Source organism: Dermacentor silvarum, chromosome 1 (genome assembly GCF_013339745.2).
Source record: "Dermacentor silvarum isolate Dsil-2018 chromosome 1, BIME_Dsil_1.4, whole genome shotgun sequence".
Lineage (NCBI taxonomy): Eukaryota > Metazoa > Arthropoda > Arachnida > Ixodida > Ixodidae > Dermacentor > Dermacentor silvarum.
Window position 1 is genome coordinate 6875879 of NC_051154.1, and position 21009 is coordinate 6896887.

General features: G+C 50.7%; 1 protein-coding gene across 1 annotated transcript in view; it reads left to right on the top strand.

Moving 5' to 3' along the window:
* Positions 1–21009, top strand: part of LOC119456331 (coiled-coil domain-containing protein 125-like) — a 260423-nt gene that overhangs the window by 217457 nt on the left and 21957 nt on the right. The gene's annotated exons all lie outside the window — the stretch shown is intronic.

A 21009-nucleotide genomic window follows, 5' to 3' on the forward strand; every position in this document is an offset into this window, starting at 1 on the left:
CCTGGACTGCATCACTTTTAGACCTTCTTTCGTATACGTCCACAGCTCCGGCTTCTAGAGCACTTCGGCGCCAGGTTCCGCATTTTGCGATCCGTGATCAGCTCCTGTACCGGCGCAACTATGCCCCTCAGGGACGTACGTGGCTGCTAGTCATCCCGAGAGCCTTGAGATCAGAGATCTGTTCCTCTTTCCACTCGGACCCCCAGTGTGGCCACGCCGGCGTTTTCAAGACGTACGAACTACTTCGGCACCGCTACTACTGGCGGGGTATGTACACCTTCGTTCGAAACTTCGTCCGTTCTTGCCGTGAATGTCAGCAACGCAAATCTCCGCCGCACATCTCAGCCGGTGAACTCCAACCCCTGCCATGTCCTTCTCAACCTTTTGATCGCGTTGGTGTCGATCTATATGTGCCTCTTCCCTTGACTACGTCCGGCAACCGGTGGATTATAGTTGCCGTTGACCACTTGACACGCTATGCAGCAACTGCTGCCCTCCTAGCTGCTACTGCGCAGGAAATCGCCACTTTTATACTGCGCCGTTTTGTGCTTCGTCATGGAGGCCCTCGTGAACTCCTAAGCGATCGAGGCCGCGCCTTCCTGTCTGAAGTTGTCGACAAATTGCTTGCTGAATGCGCTATTGTTCATCGCACATGCACCGCCTATCATCCCCAAACCAATGGTACCACGGAACGCTTTAATCGCACCCTTGGTGACATGCTCGCTATATACATGGCATCCGACCACTCCAATTGGGACCTAGTTCTTCCATTCGTCACCTACGCCTACAATACTGCTACGCAAGCCACTACCGGTTTCTCCCCCTTCTATCTTCTTTATGGCCGTCATCCTTCCCATACAATTTATATCATTCTGCCCTACCACCCAGACGCATCAGAATACCGGCCAATCTTGGATGCCGCAAGGCAAGCTGAAGAATGTCGTCAGTTGGCCCGCCGCTTCACTTCGGACGATCAGAGTCGCCAAAAGTCAAAACACGATGCCCGCAATTCGACCCCAACTTTTCAACCGGGAGACCTCGTTTGGCTGTCCGTACCGAACCGCACACCAGGACTTGCTTCAAAACTTCTTCCTAAATACGATGGACCACACCGCATTTTGCAGCAAACTTCTCCCGTCAACTACCTGATCGAGCCACTGACACTGCCTTCTGACATGCGTCGTCGCAACCGCGAAGTCGTCCACGTCCAGTGGCTCAATCCGTATCATGATTCTGTGGCCTCATCTTCAGACTAAGTCGCCAGGATGGCTCCTTTTTCCGATGGGGCAATTGTAATGAAGAAGAACGCCTGGATTTAGGCAGCAGGATTGTCAACAACATCGCGTGCCGCAGAAACTCGAGCTTAGAGATTGTGCTCGGTGGAACGCTCGACCCGTCATCGGCCTTTCGTCCAATAAACCTCCTTTATTATATATATTGTTGCCGGCGTCGACCATTTCACGCACGTGTTCCGCGATCACGGTGCGCTCCCGTTCCGCATACCTCCTCAGTGGCACACATATCGGCGAGTGGTCCCCCGTAGGTATACGATGCACCAACAAATTAGTGCCTGGGAGGTCGGCCGTGCTTTTGGCGAACAATGAAGAGTGGCGAGCGAGTACCGAAGGCAAGGTAGGCAAATTTGCAGGCTCACCTGTCGGTTTCGGGACTGGCGTAGAAGTGGCCGTGGTGTCTTGGGCCAGGGTTGTAGAAGGGCAGAGCTCAACACGACCGTGGTCGATGGTGATGCGAATGTCGTCGGACAGCAAGAAGTCCGTCCCCAGAATCAAGTCGGCAGGGAGGTCCTCGAAAACAGGTACTGCTGGGATAAATTTTGTCCCGGCCGATGTCCGGACATGAATGTCGAGCATGCCCATTGGCATAGCGCTGCCTCCGAGTCCGTAGAGCGGGGGTTGCGTCCATGGGTGGATGGTGTCAGGAGCATGACGTTGGTGTAGCGCCGTCCTCGCAGCACCGGTATCCACAAGCGCCAGCAGGTCGCCTATCCCTTCCACAAAGACCGGTAACATGGGAGATTGGCAGGCCTGATAATGGATACGGGTTTTAGTCGACTGAGGGCAATCCTTGGCATTGTGCCCAATACGACCGCAAGAGAAGCAGCCGCGCCGTGTAGTGGCGGTCTGTGAAGGTCCAGCCTCCGGCATATCCACAGCCATACGACGACGAGTGCTCTGCTGCAGTTCGGCTGCCTTTCGAGCGAAAACATAGGGTGACGTTTCCGGAGGCTGAGCAGAGAGGATGGCTGCATGCGTAGAGTCGAGCAACCCGTCGACTACATACTGGCGAGCAGCAGGAGAGAGCCAGGTGATGCCGCAGTCCTCGAGAAGCTTCACCTTTTCGTAGACGTAGAGAGCCACCGCTTCGGTTGGTGCTTGTCGGCGTGAACGCATGCGCATGAAGCGATCGTCATAGGCAGAAGGGAGCTGGCTGAAAGCAGTCACTAAAGCCGCACTCCATTCGGCCCAGGAAGTGTAGGCAGAGCCGTCATATCTGTGCCACGCCTTGGCGGCATCACGAAGCCGGCTTTCGGCGAGTGACATCATCACGTCTTCCGGCCAGGCGTGTCTACGGGCCAATGAATTAATTGCGTGTACCCACAACGTGGGATCGTCCTCGAAGCCACGAAACTCTGGAACTTCCAGGGGCGATGGTGAAGGAAGTGCGCTACGCGCAAAGGCTGTAGTGACGGATACCGTGACGTCTTCGAGGCGCTTGGACAGCGCCGCTATGGCCTGTGTGAACGTAGCGATATTGCTGGAGGCCGCAGTGGAGGGGTTACAGACAGCGTCCACCGACGATGCAGTAAGGGCTGGAGTCGTGGCAGCGGAATCCATGTCCAAGGGAGCGTGTACGGCGTCCCTTGGCGACACAGTGGTTTGCATAGAGACGGGACGTGAATCCCTGACCTGGGTAGTTGGGACGAGAGGCACGGTACCGACGAGAGGCGAGGCCGAGGAACCGTGGGCGTCGTGTCCGAGCGGGGCGGCCGGCGCTGGAGCTGGCGGCGCAAGATGCCGGAAGACGCCCCCGCTCCACAGCACGGCGGACGAGGACGGGTCGTCGAGCAGAGGTTCGTTGAGCGGCTGCGCCATTGTAATGAGGAGAAGCAGACAGACAATCGGCCTTCCGCCAGAACGCCTGGTTTACTTCTGCTTCCTCTTTCTCGCTCGCGGTCCGAGCGCGCGAGCCCCAGTGCCCATCTTTGTCTTCACACTATATATATATATATATATATATATATATATATATATATATATATATTGGCACATGCCCGCGGCAACTATATTGCCGCGGGCATGTGCCAGTGGGGACGAGGTTGAGGTAGCGCGGCTTTTTAGGTTAAACGTGGAGACGAAGTAGACGTTGTTGGTTTTGTTGACGACTGATAAGGTGTCTTTGTTGGTGCTGCTCCGCGTCCTCGTCGATACCACGTCGTTACACTGGTGGAGGTGCTAGGTATTCTTCGTTTCTTCATCCTCCATGCTTAGCACCCCTTCGCGCAGCCGATGATTGAGCCCGGAATCGCCATCGCGCATCGAAACACCGGTCGACCGGTTCAGTCGCCGCCTGCTAGGCCTAGCGCCCGAGTCCAATCCCCTGCAAGAAACCTCAAGAAATCGTTTGCCTCCTACAACTACCATGGCCACCGCGGCTCCAACGCAAGTAACACTGCAGAACCTTATGGTTCCGGAGAGCTTTCATGATGATGCCTTTGAAGACGTCCAAGATTGGCTAGACCAGTTCGAGCGCGTCACCAAGTACAACCATAAGACCAGGGGCGGTATTCTGTAAGAGTCTACCTAGTGGATTGTCCATTTCGGCTGTCGCTGATTGGCTGCTGCTTGATGTGCAGGAAGGAGACTGGCTGGCACCTTCCTGCACATCAAGCAGCAGCCAATCAGCGACAGCCGAAATGGACATTCCACTAGGTAGACTCTTACAGAATACCGCCCCAGCTCGGCGGACAAATTCTCCGGTGTCTATTTGTATCTGAAGGACAATGCTCGTACTTGGTACGTCAACCGGCAGAGAAGCTTTGCCACCTGGGACGACTTCCGCACACAGCTGCTGGATACATTTACAAGCATTGACAGGAGGGAAAATGCGCAGCGTCTCCTTGAAATCCGCATTCAAAAACCCAATGAGAGCGTTGCTATGCTTTCAGAAGACATGGCCCGTCTTTTCCATAGGGCAGACCCCGACATGCCAGAGGAGAGAAAGCTGCGGTATCTCTTGCGGGGAGTGAAAGAACTGTTTTCCGGCCTTGTGAGCAATCTACCGACAACTGTGGCGGTGTTCACAAAAGAGGCCACAGCCATTGAACGGCCTCTACAGCAATGATAACCGCTTCTACGGGGGATGGATGGATGGATGGATGGATGGATGGATGGATGGATGGATGGATGGATGGATGGATGGATGGATGGATGGATGGATGGATGGACGGACGGACGGACGGACGGACGGACGGACGGACGGACGGACGGACGGACGGATGGAAAACTTTATTGGGTCATGCAAGGCTATGAGGTGACCCATAGGAGGGATAATCCCACGTCGGGACCGGAAGACGGAGCTTCGTGGCCGCGTCGTGGGCTTGCTGGACTGCCCGGAGCTGTTCAACTAGATCCGGACTGCGACCGGCAGCCTCGAACCTGGCCAGGTCCTGAGTGTAATCGGCATTGGTGGTTCGGTCGCACGGCTAGAGCATATGTTTGCGGTTAAGTGATTCATTATGGCACGTACACACTAGCGGCAAAACGCGCGCGGCGCGCCGCCGGCGGCAAAACACAGCAGCGGCAGGGCGGCCACACGAACCGGCGGCTCGCCGCTGCGGCAATCACGTGACAGACTAGACTCCTGTCCCCTTCTCGAACTATCCGGGAGCTGACGCGGGCAGATGATAGTGCGAAACGAGAAACAAGCGGTCGGTCGGGCGGGTCCGCATGGCACCATTTCCCGCGCGCACGTCACGGAAGCGGGCCGCTCTCATTGGTCTCCTTCATACGCGGCACGCGGCAAACCGCAAAAAATCGGTCCAGGAGCGATCCATGCCACGGCAACAAAAACCCGTTTCGCGGCTGCTTTCGCGGCGCGCGTCTTGCCGCCGGCGGCGCGCCGCGCGCGTTTTGCCGCTAGTGTGTACGTGACATTACAGTTCGCGCACTGTGTATAGGGGAATCGTTCCGCCATGTAGTAGTGTAGGCGTTTGGGTGTGGGGTATGTATTGGTTTGAAGTAGTCTCAAAGTGAGTGCTTTTGGTCTCTTGAGTGTGGGATGTGGTGTGGAAAATTCTCTTCGGCTGAGGTAGAAGTGTTTAGTGAGCTCGTTATATGTTAGGGGGGCGTCCCTGTTCTCTCGGAGATGGCCCAGACCCGTGAGGGCGGCGCTGCGGAGGGTTAGTTCTCGCGCGCTCTTATCGGCCATCTCGTTGAGATTCTGGGGGGCCTTCTGGATGTTTCCCAGGTGTGCAGGGAGCCAATAGAACAACTATATTGCCGCGGGTATGTGCCAGTGGGGACAAGGTTGAAGTAGCGCGGGTATTTAGGTTAAGCGTGGAGCCGAAGAAGACGTTGTTGGTTTTGTTGGTGCTGCTCCGCGTCCTCGTCGATCCCACGTCGTTACAATATATATATAATGAACGAGATGAAAGGAAACCGAGGGGCCCGATTTTAGAGTGCAGCTCTTACGCTCCCGTTCCTGCGTTGGGCGTCGGCGTTGTCCCTGGGCGTAACCACGCGAACGAGCACAGCGAACGCAGAGTGAAGCGGGCAATGACAGACGGCGAAGAGAGCACGCGGAGGAAAGCGGAGGAGGAGGAGGGTATGGCGAAAGCGTGAGAAGCGCAGTGCCGCCTCTGTGGTGACGACCGCTACGAGATGGCGCCATAGTAGTGCGCCCTGGTCTGTTCACGAGTGGCATGCCGCGAGCGCGCCCATCGATACCATATATGGAAATGGAAACAACGCGCTGCATCGCGCCTACGCGTCACCCACGCGCTGCCTCTCGCGATCTCCCGATTAGCGAGGCAGTCGCGCCACACTTCGCTTCTTTTGCAACGTGCCGCACGAGACAGATTGTCCACGCCAGCCAATATATCGCGTAATGAAAACACGTATAGAGCTGCGCCTAAATTTCGCATTGGGGAGTATCGTAATCGTTTGTTTTTATTAGCCGTATCATAAAAAGCCAACGAACAGCGACATTAAGGACCGCATAGGGTAAATTATCTGCAGTTTTTAATTGAATTAACGAAATGATAAATAAATGAAAATGAAAGTTGATGAAAAAAATATCGGCCGCAGGTGGGATACGAACCCACGCCTTCACATTACGTGTGTGGTCCTCTTACCAATTCATGACTCCAAGTAAATGCTTGCCACCTAGCGCTCGCGCCGAGAAAGAGCCAATTTAGGTTCAGGTTTGAAGGGATAGCGGGTATCTTAACACGGCATGCGCTGAATGCCTCGCAGTTCTCAAATCTTCGTGATGCCGCCGCGCACAAGCCCGAAAATTAAAAGAATGTCGCAGTTTCGCCCGAACGGCGAAGCATCGATTTCGATAGCAAATTAGTAGGGAGCTATTCGGAGTAGGGATAGTAGTTTTATCGGCTGCATAAACTTGGACACATTGGCTTACTAACTGAATTAACAATCGTGGTGTGAGCGCGCACAAGCAAACATGAATAGATCACACTGAATGACCACAGCCGACGACTGTCAAAACGCTGGCAGCAAGCGCAGGTTCGCGCGGTCTATCGCTTCAACGGAAACTGAGCGGCGAATGCACAGCGCATACAAAGGTCAGAGCCGTGTGGAGATAAGAGACGGTGCGGACGACCGGCATCCCCGGGCAAAGCGCAAAGGGGAAGTTGTTGGCAGAGGAGAAGCTGCCCCCCCTCCCCCCCTCTTCCCGCTTTGTTGCTTTCGCGTGGGAGATTGAGTGACATGATAAGCCTTTGGTGCTAAAGTCCCTTGATGCTTTATTTGGTGGCGGAGCACAGCGCCGCCCCGCCTCCCTCCCTCCCTCCCATATCCCCATGGTCTTTCGCGCGACGGTCACGTTTGCTTTCCGCCGAGCGTTCGCTCTCCGTGATAGCGCGGAGGGGGGGGAGGGGGGGGCTTCGCCCTCCGTGATAGCGCGCGTCCCCCACGCGCTTTCACTCGCGCATATGGCGCGCGGTGACGATTTTATCACCCTTGAAATCTATACGGAACCTCACGGCGACGGCGACGGCAGAAATCCGGTAGAAGTGTCCATATAATTGCTATCGCAATAAAAAGACGGATGTCGAAAGACTTTTGTTGTGTGCCATTATGCATGTCGTCGCGGTGGAAAGACAGCAATTTATGATTTGATCGTTTCTCGAAAAAAGCAGATGACGCGCATCGGAGAGCGACTTCGATAAGACACTGCCACATTGGGAAAAGGTGACTGATAATATACAGGTTTGTTCGAAGTACTTCATTCGGTATTACTTCTCTTTTCCCGGAGAGTAGAGGATTGCTTTCTTTTTTTATTTATTTTAAATATCTTGCTGGCGTTTCAAATCGCGGAGTATACTTTGTTTAGGCAGGCACTTTAATAAAGTATAGTGATGTACGCTACAGCTTCATTTGGTTTTCTTCTTTTATAGTCGCGATAGCAGGAATAATAACTACCTCAGGAGGTCTGAAGTTGTTCATGACACGTGTTATGCCACGAGACGACATATCCTTTTCCTAGCATGCTTTAGTTTAGTAAGTAGAGGATGCTGTTTTTTGATTCAACGCTGTGAGTTGTCAGTTTATTCGCTCGCAAGAAATTTAGAAGCAAATGCGAGCAGCGCTCGTTCCAGCTTTGTCACGTTCCACTTATGCACAACGCCGCTAGTTTGCTTTCCGACACAACACACAGTTAAATTCCAATACAACTGGTTCAATTCGTATCCAAGTCATGCATTTACACTAATACAACTGACTTTACCGAAAGGAAGCCCTCTAAATTTTGGAAATCTGTTGCAAGAAACTCAACTTGGTCCGATTGGTTGTTATTCTCACGTTTCACCGGGGTTTGATAATTCCTACGGGCGGCAGGTGTCGGTTGCGTTCCCAAGCCTGGACCCTACCTCCCACACTGCGCTCTGCGAGCATGAAAGCGCAGGCGCTAGTCATCGGTCGCAGACGACCTTATTTTATTTATTTATTTATTTATTTATGAATACTGCAACCCTAACATAGGGTTTTAGCAGGGTGGGTATACATTTGCTAAATGTACAAATCGGCAAAACAAATAAATATAAAACAAGTAAGGCGAGTACATGCTTTCCGGAGATAAGAGACGGTGCGGACGAGCGACGAGCGCGGTTGTTGGCAGCGTAGAAGTGCCCCCCCCCCCCCCCCCGCGCTCCTTCCGGCGCTGGCTTCCCGCTTCCTTGCTTGCGCGTGGGAGAGATAAGAGACTGTGCGGACGAGCGACGAGCGCGGTTGTTGGCAGAGAAGTCCCCCCCCCCCCCTCCCTGCTCCCTCCGGCGCTGGCTTTCCGCTTCCTTGCTTGCGCGTGGGAGATTGAGTGCGTTCGCTCTCCTAGCGCGCGTCCCCGCACGCTTCCGCTCGGGCATACGGCGCGCGGCGAAAATTTTATCTATAGGGAACCTCACGGCGACGACGACGGCGACGGCAGAAATCCGGTAGAAGTGTCCATATAATTGCTATCGCAATAATAACTTTATTGAGGTCCAGAGAAGCTACGCGACCAATTAGTTCCCCTTGGCAGGCTCCTTGAAACCGAAACTGGCCGCAAAAAGAGCGTCTGTGTCGTCAGGCGCCGGTCCGGCCCGCGAGCAGCTTGCGTTATCTCCTTGCTATCTGCGGCGTTCGCCGTCGACGCTACAGACTGATATGACGCTGTGCCTGTAGTATCTAAAAGCCCAAGGAGCGGGGTTGGTGCTACAGCGCAACGTGGCGCCCGATGGAATGACGAATTTGGCGGCCCGCCGGCATTGAAGCGTTAGGCTAACGTCGCTGACAGCAAGGAGATAACGCAAGCTGCTCGTTGGGCCGGACCGCGTATTTCTATTTGCACCCACGTACAGCGCTCGACCGCTGGCACCACGCTGCGCCGCTCGCGCGTACCATGTTTCTAGCCGCCGCCGTTGGAACGGAGGAGGCGTTGACGGAGAACACGCTGGTCTGGTGGTGACTAGCCTGCTGTTAGGGGATCGGTGGTATTCCTAAATAAACGCATCACTGTTTTGATGATCCAAATATAATCTCACTATCAGGGAGGGAGCAGTCTGCCTGACTGGAGCAGTATTTTCTTATTTGGGGTGTTGCTACGCTGCGCTCCGTAACACCCCAATGACCGCCGCTTTGCGTCGGCGCCCGGCACCACGGCTTCCACCGTGGCACCGGGGTTCAACCGACCGCGCTGGCAAACAGAGAGGAAAAAAAGGAAAAGCGCGATATTAGAAAATAATTTTTTAGCCAGGACGGGATTCATACTCGCGTACGCACAATCCTGAAGCGAGCGCCGTAACCACTCCGCCATACAGCCACTTTTTTTTCTTTATTGCATGGAAATATTAGTAGTTATATGCGAACATTAGTTGTGTTACATATATACATATATGAAAAACAAATTCACACACGTTAGGCAGTCCAAAGAAAGTTCAAAAATCGGGTAAACAAACACAAGCGTCCAGATACGAAATCCATTCAGGAACGGGGTCAAAGGTTGCGACCACACTCCGCCCTTGAGCAGCCTCTTTTCGAAAGACAGACCTTGTCGAGCGGGGTGGCTCGGCATGTCTGTCGATCATTCGGCTTCTCCATAATGAATATAGTCCTAATAACAAACAAATCATATGGTCCATTACTGATTGTCTTTTTGAAAGGAAGGAACCGGATACCATAAGGTGTTAGAGGAAATTTTTTTTGATAGTTCTTTGTAAAATGTCCCAAAAATAAAATGCATCACGACAAAGAATAAAGCAATGTTCTATTGTCTCAGGTTGGCTGCACAGTCTACAATTTGTATTCCACGGTACATATAATCCTTTCTCATGAAGCCATGTTTTAACTGGCAGGGTGGAAGTGTGCAGCTTAAAGAAAAATGTTTTCGCTGCTGGCGTTATACACATTCGACGAACACGGCAAAGAACATCTTGACCAAATAGAGACTGGCTTTCGATATATAGGTGCAGGGAGAAGGTTATTTACAAGTGCTATATTTAGCGATGTTCGATCAACGCTGAATAAATATTCTAACGTGAAAAATGAGATAGTATCCACGAGTTCTTTTAGGAAGCCCCATAACGACAGTTCTTGAGCAGAGTTGGTCGTGACAAAAACAAAAAGGGAGGTGTGAAGCAAGACGTGTTCTATTAATTGCAAGAAGGAAAGGATGACGCACATTTTTATGGTAAAATAATCGCATGACCAATTGTCTCACAAACAAATGCACAAGACTGAGACCTCCCTTCTCAAGCAGAAGAAAAAGGTTATCCCTTCTCATGGCTTCCCATGTTGACTGCCAAATAAGACATGCAAATATTTTGTGGAATGCCTGAACATGGATGCGAGAGCAGTGCAAGACCTTCAGAACATAAAGAAGCTTAGAAGCAAGGAATATATTGCACGCCTTAGTTCTTGCGAAAATGGAGAAGTCGCGTCCCTGCCAGGTTGTCACCTTGCGACAGATAGTGGTTATCGCGGATGTCCAATGAGGTCCACTATTACGGAAGTTATAGAGAGGCACACCAAGATATCGCAGCGAAGACTGATTCCAATGAATATTCGAGAACACAGAGGGATCAAATAAAAATGTTTTGGCTAGCCCACATGCCTAGCCAAAACCCCCTACTTTTATCAAAATTTACACTAGCTCCTGCCATTTCACAGAAACGCAAGGTGGTGTTTATTGTCTCAGTAATACTGGGCTTATCAATGCAAAAGAAGGCAATGTCATCCGCATAAGCTAGAACTTTAATTTCTTCATCTGCATACCTGTATCTCTTAATGCTTGAGTTATAAAGCACGCTTAAGCGAAGAGATTCCAAGTATATTGCGAAAAGTAAAGGCGAGAGCGGACAACCCTGACGGACGGATGACTGTACCTGTATTACACCTGAGAGGGTACGGTTCACAATTAACTTTGTAGTGCACTCTTTATAACAAAGTGCTATACCATTATATAATGCATCACCTAACTGCAGATGTCGTAGTAATCGGAACAAAAAACTGTGCTGAACCTTATCAAAGGCTTTGGCGAGGTCAATCTGAAGAAGAGCTACTTGATCCATGCTACCTTCTAAGCACTCTAGGACTGAACGTGCGATATGAATATTTGTTTATATAGAGCGTCCTCGAATTCCACATGTTTGATGGTCACCAACTAATTTAGCAATGATTGTCTGCAACCTATTTGTAAGTACTTTTGCAAATATTTTATAATCGACGTTACATAATGATATCGGCCTATATCCGTTTACACTCTTTAATATTTCATTATCAGTACTCTTTGGGATTAGGGTCGTATGGCCCTGATAGAAAGTCGGAGGAAGCTCACCATGTTTATAAGCGTTTTTGAAAACCTGCTCAAGAAAGGGACACAGGAATTCCTGAAATTTTACATAAAACTCGGCACTAAGGCTATCAGGGCCAGGCGTTTTGTTTTTCTGCAGAGTTTCAACAGCAAGCTTAATTTCTTCTCGAGTTATTGGCTCGTCAACGCTGACTCGATCATGATCTTGTAATTGTGGCATAAGAGAAATAAATTGATCGGCTTTTTCTTCGTAACCCTGCTGAAGCGTAACTGCAGTGAAAAGATTTTTATAGTGATCTTCAAATATGGTGATCATCTGCGACGTTTCCGTATATATGGAACCACCATATTCAATTTGTAATATTTGCTTTGAAAGTGCGTATCGCTTTTCATCACCAAGAGCCCTTTTTGTGGGCTCCTCATCTGTGAAACGAGTTGTGCGTGAACGCACCACTGCTCCTCTGTACGCTTCCGTCTCATATTTCTGTACCTCTGCTCGAACTGTATTTATCTCGTCGCTATACAACCCTGGCTCCTGGCTTTCGAAAGCGTGCAGCTTATGAAGTAGATTATAAAGGTGATGTTTTTCTGCATTTTTCCTTTGACACAGCTCACATGAAATAGCAATCGCTTCATTTTTTACTCTCTGTTTGAACATTTCCCATTGAGCAAACAGTGGGAGCTGTCGACATTGCGTTATCTCTAGCAATAATTCTTTCACTTTGTTTACAAATTTTTCCTCTCGTAAAAGTTCTGTGTTAAATTTCCACAATTCCCAATTTGGAGTAAACTTGCGAAACTTTCTGGGACCCCATGAAACAGCCACTAAACAATGGTCTGTGAAAAATATAGGCTTCACGACGTAGTTGTGAATGTGAGACCAGAGATCCGTCGAAACATACACACGATCAAGTCGAGCATGAGAGACGCCTTGAAAGTGCGTGAACCGCACGCAAGAAGGCGTGTAGGCTCCCACGTCTATTAGATTGTGGCCTTCCAGTAATTGCTGAAGCAAAGTTGCACTTGCATCATAACGCTTTGTTAGGTATGAGTGGTCTCTATGATCACAAACACAGTTAAAGTCTCCCAAAACTACCAAATCTCTGTCAGTGTCTAGGAACGGAGCAAGAGACAGAAAGAAAGCCTTCCTGTCGCTCACTTTAAGGGGAGCATAGACACAAATAAACCGCCAATTACGGGAACGAAAAGAGAGGTCACAACATAGAAAGCGGCCTTCCCCATCAACACGTAGCGACAATTAAGCGTGATTCAACTGCTTTCTAACTAACAAAAAGCATCCAGCGGAAGCACCACACGCTTGGCTAACACACACCTCATAATCTGGTTGAAAAATTTGCAGCGCAAGGTTAGCATCGGTAGCAGAAGAAATCTTGGTCTCTTGCACTGCACCAACATCAATTTCATGCTGCCTAAGCACGTGGAGTAACTGCTGCTGACGCCTTACACTCCGAAGCCCACGCACGTTGAGTGTCGCTACACATAAGGGGAGGGTGAAGGCGGTAGCCATTTTGCTCACCTAAAGATTTTGTTCTTCATCACCCTTGGCCACAGGTAAATCTGTGGTCTTGCTTCCTTTGCACTTCTTTGTAGAACTCTCCTTACTTCGCTGACAAAACCGCCGCGGCACACCATCACCAGGGGAGGGAACCCGTTGAGCACTAGAAGGCACACTCTCGGGTGCCTGTACTGCACTCCCCGTTGTTTCATCGTTGCACGGTGCCGGACGCTTCCTCGCTTGACTGCTGTCCATCGCCTCTTTCTTGTCACCATCGGGGGGCTTTTCTTTAAGGTTTTCTAGGTCATGTGTGCAAACCGAGTTATTGCCAGTAGCTTCGCTTGGGATGCTGTGGCTGCTCGGCATGGGCTCTGGAGACTCCTCTTCTTCGTCCCTGATGCCGCCTGTGGCTTTTCCGGTAGCATCGACTATCTCTGTAGCATCCATGAGATGGTCCAGTTGTGGCTCTTCTGCGCTGTGTTGCCCATAACGAAGCTTATTGGCATAGGTCGATACACAGGCATCCACCGAATGACCAAATCGGTGGCACTGCAAGCACCTCGGCGTTCTGCATTGTCGACGGACATGTTCCACACGCTTGCAACGAAGGCACAGCGGAGGCCTGCCGGGGATAAGAACCAGGCACTGGTGTCCATAAATGGACATAATGTGTGGTATCGAGCTTACGGTAACAGTATCCTTGAGCACCAAGGAAACCTCCCGGTTTGTCGTCACCCACTGTTCCATACCAGTGCATCTCCACACCTATCTCTCGACAGACTTCACCTGACCGCACGCCTGGAACGTCTCTTCACACGTCGAGCTTCAAGGTGAGGCTGGCAGCCAGAGTAACCTGAGCTTGATATTTTTAGTCTCGGGATCTATCACCATGCACTTCAGTCCTTTGACACGGAGCTCACCACAGGCGACGAGTTTATGTTTCGCCGCACTACTAGCGCAGGTAACCATCCATACATGGCTCATCTGATACTGTCCTACACCTATAATATCTGCAGTATCCACTACTTCAAGCAGAGCGTCTCGGAAGTCAGGAGCACGGTATGGTCTGCCACTCAAGTCCGCATGAAGAAAAAAATGTCACAGTTTCGCCCTAAGGGCGAAGCAATGAATGCGATAGCAACACAGCAATGTCATACGAAGTAAGGTGAGCGGCTTTGGTAGCAATATGAATTGTAGTAAACATGAGCTGATTAAGTAAGCAGGTGTGCTGTGGCGTAAGTAGACCGACATGAAGAGAGACTCGATGACCACGAGGAGGCGCGTTTGAAACGGTGGTGTTGATGAGAAGCCCTTCCCGTGGGCAGCGCGTGCGAAGGGACACACCTGTAGCGCTGCACTGCCGACCCGGGCAGCATTTCATGTGTAGCGTGCGTTGGAAAATGTGGCCCGACTATTACTAACTGATTGAACAAGCGTGGTGTGAGCGCGCACAAACAAACATGAATAGATCACACTGAATGACTGCAGACAACGTCTGTCAAAACGCTGGCAGCAAGCGCATATATACGCCGCAGCGGGCGAAGGTACGTGCGGACTATCGCTTCAACGGAAACTGAGCGGCGAATGCACGGCGCATAAAGTTCAGAGCCGTGTGGAGATAAGAGACGGTGCGGACGAGCGACGAGCGCGGTTGTTGGCAGCGTAGAAGTGCCCCCCCCCCCCCCCCTGCTCCCTCCGGCGCTGGCTTTCCGCTTCCTTGCTTGCGCGTGGGAGGAGTGCGTTCGCTCTCCTAGCGCGCGTCCCCGCACGCTTCCGCTCGGGCATACGGCGCGCGGCGAAGATTTTATCTATAGGGAACCTCACGGCGACCGCGACGACGACGGCGACGGCAGAAATCCGGTAGAAGTGTCCATATAATTGCTATCGCAATAAAATGGAATTCAGCACATCGTTACCGGTTGGTAGACGCGGGAGGACAACTTTGTAGCTTGCATCTTGATTCAGAAACGGAGTCGACGATCCTCGGTCTGAGGCCGATACGCTGTTTCCAGCAGAGAGCATTCCGAGCACAGCCGTTCCACTCGGCTTCTTCTTCTTCTTCTTCTTCTGCCGCCATACAGCCACGCTTCCAGGGCTTGCATTCATGCAAACCATATGATTGCGTTCGAGCGCCGTCGGCGAAAGCAACCACCTAGAAACGCGGTACGCGGGAGCGGCGCAGCGTGGCGCCAGCGGGCGAGCGGTGTACCTGGGCGCAAATAGAAATACGCGGCCGGGCTACTCTAGCCGGGCGTACCGGCGGTGACGTCGCAGACCTGAGGAAAGCCACGGGGGGGGGGGGGGGGCGACATCGACGACACAGACGCTCTTTTTGCGGCTAGTTTCGGTTTTAAGGAGCCTGCCAAGGAGAACTAATTATTCGCGTAGCTTCCACGTGAACTCCGCTATTCAAAATTTGATCGTTGAGATAGGTAGTGTCGATGACGGGCCCCAAAGTACTTATTTGCTTTAACCACCTATTGTTGATAATTAGAAAGTTAATTAGCGTAACTTGGCTAATTATGCACGTAAGTGCGGAAATTGCTCTGTATGTAGAGGCCGCCAATCCGTACACTCGAATGGTAAACATAACGTGACCAAGATTTACATTTTTGTAATTTAAAAAATTTGGTGCAGCTAAAAAAAAAAACACGCTGCACATGGCAACAAAGAGCTGCATGAGCGGAGGTATGTCTCTCGCGATCTCCCGATTAGCGAGGCACTCGCGCCACACTTCGCTCCGTTTGCAACGTGCCGCACGAGACAGATTGTCCGCGCCAGCCAATATATCGCGAAATGAAAGGACGTGTATAGCTTAGCTCAAATTTCGCATTAGGAAGTATCGTAATTGTCGGTGATTTTTTAGCCTTGTTCTATCAGCGTAGATTATCCGTATTTAGCTTCTGAAAGCACGACAGCCGTAACTGCCTATATATTGTGAGATTATATATGTGGTATACTGCAACACGAGTCGTAGTTGCCTATGAAGGTCAGACAAGTATCCTGCCTGTAGCAGTAGAGTAACACCGCGTACAAGTGCTTGCACCTTTCAGAGAGACTCGCTACGCACAAACACTTCCTTTTTTTAACCTCCGACTCGCTTGAAAAAATCTGATGTGGTTCGCTGGGCGAGTCTGACGTTTGCCCGCAAAGCGCAAGTATTTCCGCTATTTCGTCGCTGAAATCCTTGAGACCGATCTAAATAAGGTAATCGGCAGCAAGGACCCTTTCGGCTTCCACGAAACATCTCGATTCGACGCCACAAAAGCGAAACGTGCGCACAGCACCAAGCGAAAGAGCTGCTCGGATGTCGTGGCTATCTTTCGGTAATTGGACAGTGTTGCCAGCACAACTAATGGATTCAGGAGTTGCCAATTGAGCTACCGCGGCGCCATTTTCCCATCCACTTTCTGGGTTATGTATGTTTATCTACTAGAACTAATCCTGGGAGTGTTAGCCAACGCCACCACGCACGGCCAGTGGCGGCGGATGTGGAAGATCCTTTCTGCCGCGGGCGTCACGTCTGCGTTAACTTTTTTTCGGTGAAAGCAACAAGTCAATAAACCCACACATGCTACCTGAAGGCGTCAAAGCTAACGGAATATGGCGCCGCGGTATAGTTCATGTTGGTACGAGCATAGCACGCGTAATGCGAAAACGTGGGGGAAGAACTGCAAATAATTTCTTCCCCTGTGGTGTCCTTTGTGTCATTTGTTGGCTTCTTATGGTATATATATATATATATATATATATATATATATATATATATATATATATAATGTTACACACGAGGTGTTTAATGTCGAACCGGGTGAATCTGGTTGATCAGAGCGTTTCGAGCGTGGTCCCGAGGCAGCTTGGCTCACGTCGTTCTCCTCTTTCTTTTCCCTGGTTGTCTGCGCGGCCGCCGTGGTTCAAGGCAAGAGCTCGTGACATTTCCCCGCTGGCAGACGAAGCCCGCCGGGCGAGTCGGTCATCTCGTGGATTGTAACGCCTCAGACGCGCGACGTGTGTCACTTCAGCCTTGGCCGACCGTCGTCCACTGCTCGTGAGACGCGCAATGCGATAGTTCACGTCGCTGAGGCGCTCCAGTAACCTGACCGTAAATCAATGGAGGAAAAGTAAGATGCCGCAAAGAGGCAGTCGATGGCATCGTCAATTCGTGGGAGCGGATATACATCTTTCTTGGTAACGGCGTTTAGGCGACGGAATCAACGCAGAACCGCCACGTACCGTCTTTCTTCTTCACCAATATCACGGGGGCTGCCCAAGGACTAGATGATTCTCGAATGACGCCTTTGCATAGAATTTCTTGGACTTGATCGCTGATTATCTTGCGTTTTGACGGGGACACACGATAGGGTGTTTGTCGGATTTGCTGGGCGGCTCCTGTGTTGATGCGGTGACGAGTTCTGGACGCAGGAATCGATGGCGGGCCGTCGTGCTGCGCAAAGTCGAATACCGAGGTGTGTTTCGTAAGTAGGGCCATCAACACTCGACGCTCGTGGTCACTGAGTGATTTATCAATCATGGAAATTATCTTCGAGCTCCCGGGGCTCGAGACGCTGGTTGATCCTCCATCGGGTCGCTCTGTGAGTACTGCCACGGATATAGGCGAGTCCTCCTGAAACGTGGCAATCTTTAGGCCTTGAGGTAGCACTGCCGCTTTAGTGGAACTGTTTAGCGCCCACAGCCCTGCGCAGCCATTGGTCACTGAGACCACGTAGTGCGGAACTAACACGTTTTTCTTGAGGCAGTTTCGATGTACAGGTTCCACTGCAGCATCGAACGAGATAGGAGTTGGTGATGAACAGGCGGCGGCAATACGCATCGCGAATAAGGCGGGCACAACTGTATCATCAGACACGCAAAACACACTCTCCGGGCAAGCTGCACCTTCCAAGAGCACAGGCGAAACACCGGTGTCGACACTGAGTTCTCCCGTCCGGCAGTCAACATTGGCACCACACAATTGCAAAAAGTCAATCCCCAGAATCACGTCATGCGAGGAGCGAGGAAGAACAGTAAACTCGGCATTAACAACTCTCCCACCCAAAGACACATCCACATTACACACACCAACCGGGTATAATGATTCACCACTGACTCCACGGAAACTTGTGCACTGGTCCCAACGAAACATAACCTTGCGTCCCAGAAGGCCTTTAAACCGCACACTCATGACCGAGACAGTTGCTCCCGTGTCGACTAAAGCCATTGTAGACACCCCATCAATCAGTACATAAACCTTATTTTTAAGCATGAAAATAGTTGGAGGCAGTTGAGTCGGCAGCGAACATTGTCCAGCGACCTCACCTCCATCGGCCGCGCTGGCTAGTTTCCCGGCGGGGGCGACACGAAACGGCGCCGAGGCGACGGTGACGTGAATCGCGGCCGCGGGGATGGTTATCGGGAGGCTCGGAAGGCTGGTGGTGGCGTCAGAGTACGGTCGGAGGCAGGGGAGCGGTTGCGGGTTCTTGCTTTTCCAACGTAGGTCTCCTGGGCGGTGCGTCGGTCCTCTCGGCTTCCTGAAGTGGAGTCTCCTGGCCACAGAGTACGCAGTGTACGGCCGCTAGGCCGCATAGTCGGCGCTGACGGTCCGTAGTTCGATGCTCGGCGTCGGCTACAGTACCTAGCTATGTGGCCAGGCACGCCGCAGAAGTAACACACTGGCAAATGGCGAACTTCGGGACGCGGATTCAAGTATTCTGCCGAAGACATATGTTGAGGGTAACGAGGCCCTTCCCCTTGAAAGTCGTAGGTAGCGGCAAGTCTTCGTGGACGAAAGTTGCGTGGGCGTGGATCAAAACGTTGTGGGGTCGAATCATTGCATGGTGGTTCGGTCGTGTCGCAATGCGGTTCGTCCCTGGAGTCGTTAAGATCCGCAACGTTCACCGAGTGGTTCCAGGTAGCCGAAGGGGGTTCCCAAAGAGTGTCTCGGAAAACGGGGAAGCTGCAACGTGGCGCCGCATAACGTGCCTGTTCGTCATGCCGCTGGAGTACCTCGCGGACTATCTGGCGGATGGCGGACGAAAGCTCTGGGTGCGGACTCGTCTCAACACTTGCTACGGTCGTTACGTTGGCCAGCCGTCCAAACTTTGGTGTAATTCGGCGAGTCTTCAGCGCCTCGAACGTACGGCAGTGCCGTATCAGTTCTGATACAGTGCTCAAGATCTCTTTACCAATGAGGAAGTTGTACACGTCTTCTGCTATTTCTTTTAAGAGGTGCCCCACTTTATCTTCCTCTGTCATTTGAGGGTTGACGGTTCGGCACAGCTTCAAAATTTCTTCAATATAGGTAGTGCAAGTCTCGCCAGGCACTTGAGCTCTCTGGGCTAATGTGAATTCCGCACGTTTCTTCTTTGCGTCCGAGTCTCCGAAACATTTGTTGATCTCCTCAACGAAGCGCGTCCACGTAGTTAGCATGTCCGCGTGGTTGTCGTACCATACCAACGCCGTGCCGGCCAAGAAGAAAACAACGTTCCTAAGCTGACTGGCAGCGTTCCAATTATTGTATTGGCTTACCCTTTCGTAATGGGTTAGCCACTCATCCACATCTTCCTCTGCCTTCGCCGAGAACGTGCGTGACTCTCGGTAGTGCTGGATAGGGACTGGGCTCGCCGGGGCACTGCTGGTGAGGGTGTGTTGCTCGGTGGCCATGATTGAGCGCGACGGCGAAAGTCCGGCGAGGCGACGGCTTCGGCGCAGTTCTTGTGCTGATGCGTAAGTCGTGGGAGTTACCCAGCACAGCTCCACGAAATGTTACACACGAGGTGTTTAATGTCGAACCAGATGAATCTGGTAGATCAGAGCGCTTCGAGCGCGGTCGATGATGATGATGATGATGATGATGCCTCAACACTTGGCACAACCCACTGAGGGGGATAGGCCACGAACCGGTGCGTATTATGATAGAAATTTGAAATAAATTAATTTATAAATACATAAGTATAAGAATAAAAATAAATGACTAATTGAAAATGAGAAATAAAGCAATAATAAAAGAATTAAGTAGTGTATACTAAGTTAGTCAGCCTTGCCTGAATAGGAATAGTAATATGAATTTAATAATAAATTAAATACAGCAAAGGAAATACGTAGATTTTGAATAATAATAATATAATAATAATAATAATAATAATAATAATAATAATAATAATAATAATAATAATATAATTGTGGTTTTATGACTTTACTTTTTGAATTTGCTAAAGCTATAATTTATTGAAGCGCGGTAATATCGAGCGCGGTCCCGAGGCAGCTTGGCTCACGTCGTTCTCCTCTTTTTTTTCCCTGGTTGTCTGCGCGGCAGCCGTGGTTCAAGGCAAGAGCTCGTGACAATATATATATATATATATATATATATATATATATATATATATGTGTGTGTGTGTGTGTGTGTGTGTGTGTGTGTGTGTGTGTGTGTGTGTGTGTGTGTGTGTGTGTGTGTGTGTGTGTGTGTGTAATGAAGAAAAGAGAGTACGACGTACAGTCGTGAGCAAAAGTATACGGATCAGGGTTTGAGCCAAAAAGCCGATTTTCTCCTCTGCCTATGAACGCAACTAGAAATTGAGCACTGCAGTCTAAACTTGGCGTTGCGAACTTTTCAGTGTACTCATTAATTCCTGTTTATGCTTGTTAATTACGAAGAAATTCTATTTTTCCGGCGACCCTGTGGTCCTTATACTTTTGCTCACGACTGTACGTTGCATTGGCACAGTACATATTGCTAACGTTTCGGCTGGTGGACCAGCTGTCGTCAAAGCATTGATTTAGATATAATTTATTTCAAACTATGTTGTGTAGGTCAAGTATGCACGTAGTTCAGAATGTGAAGGATCACACATACGAAAAAAGCATGTTTACTTGCTTACGTTTCGGCCGCGGCATGGCCTTCGTCATATTTACATGGCTTCTTATGATGTATGTATGTATGTATGTATGTATGT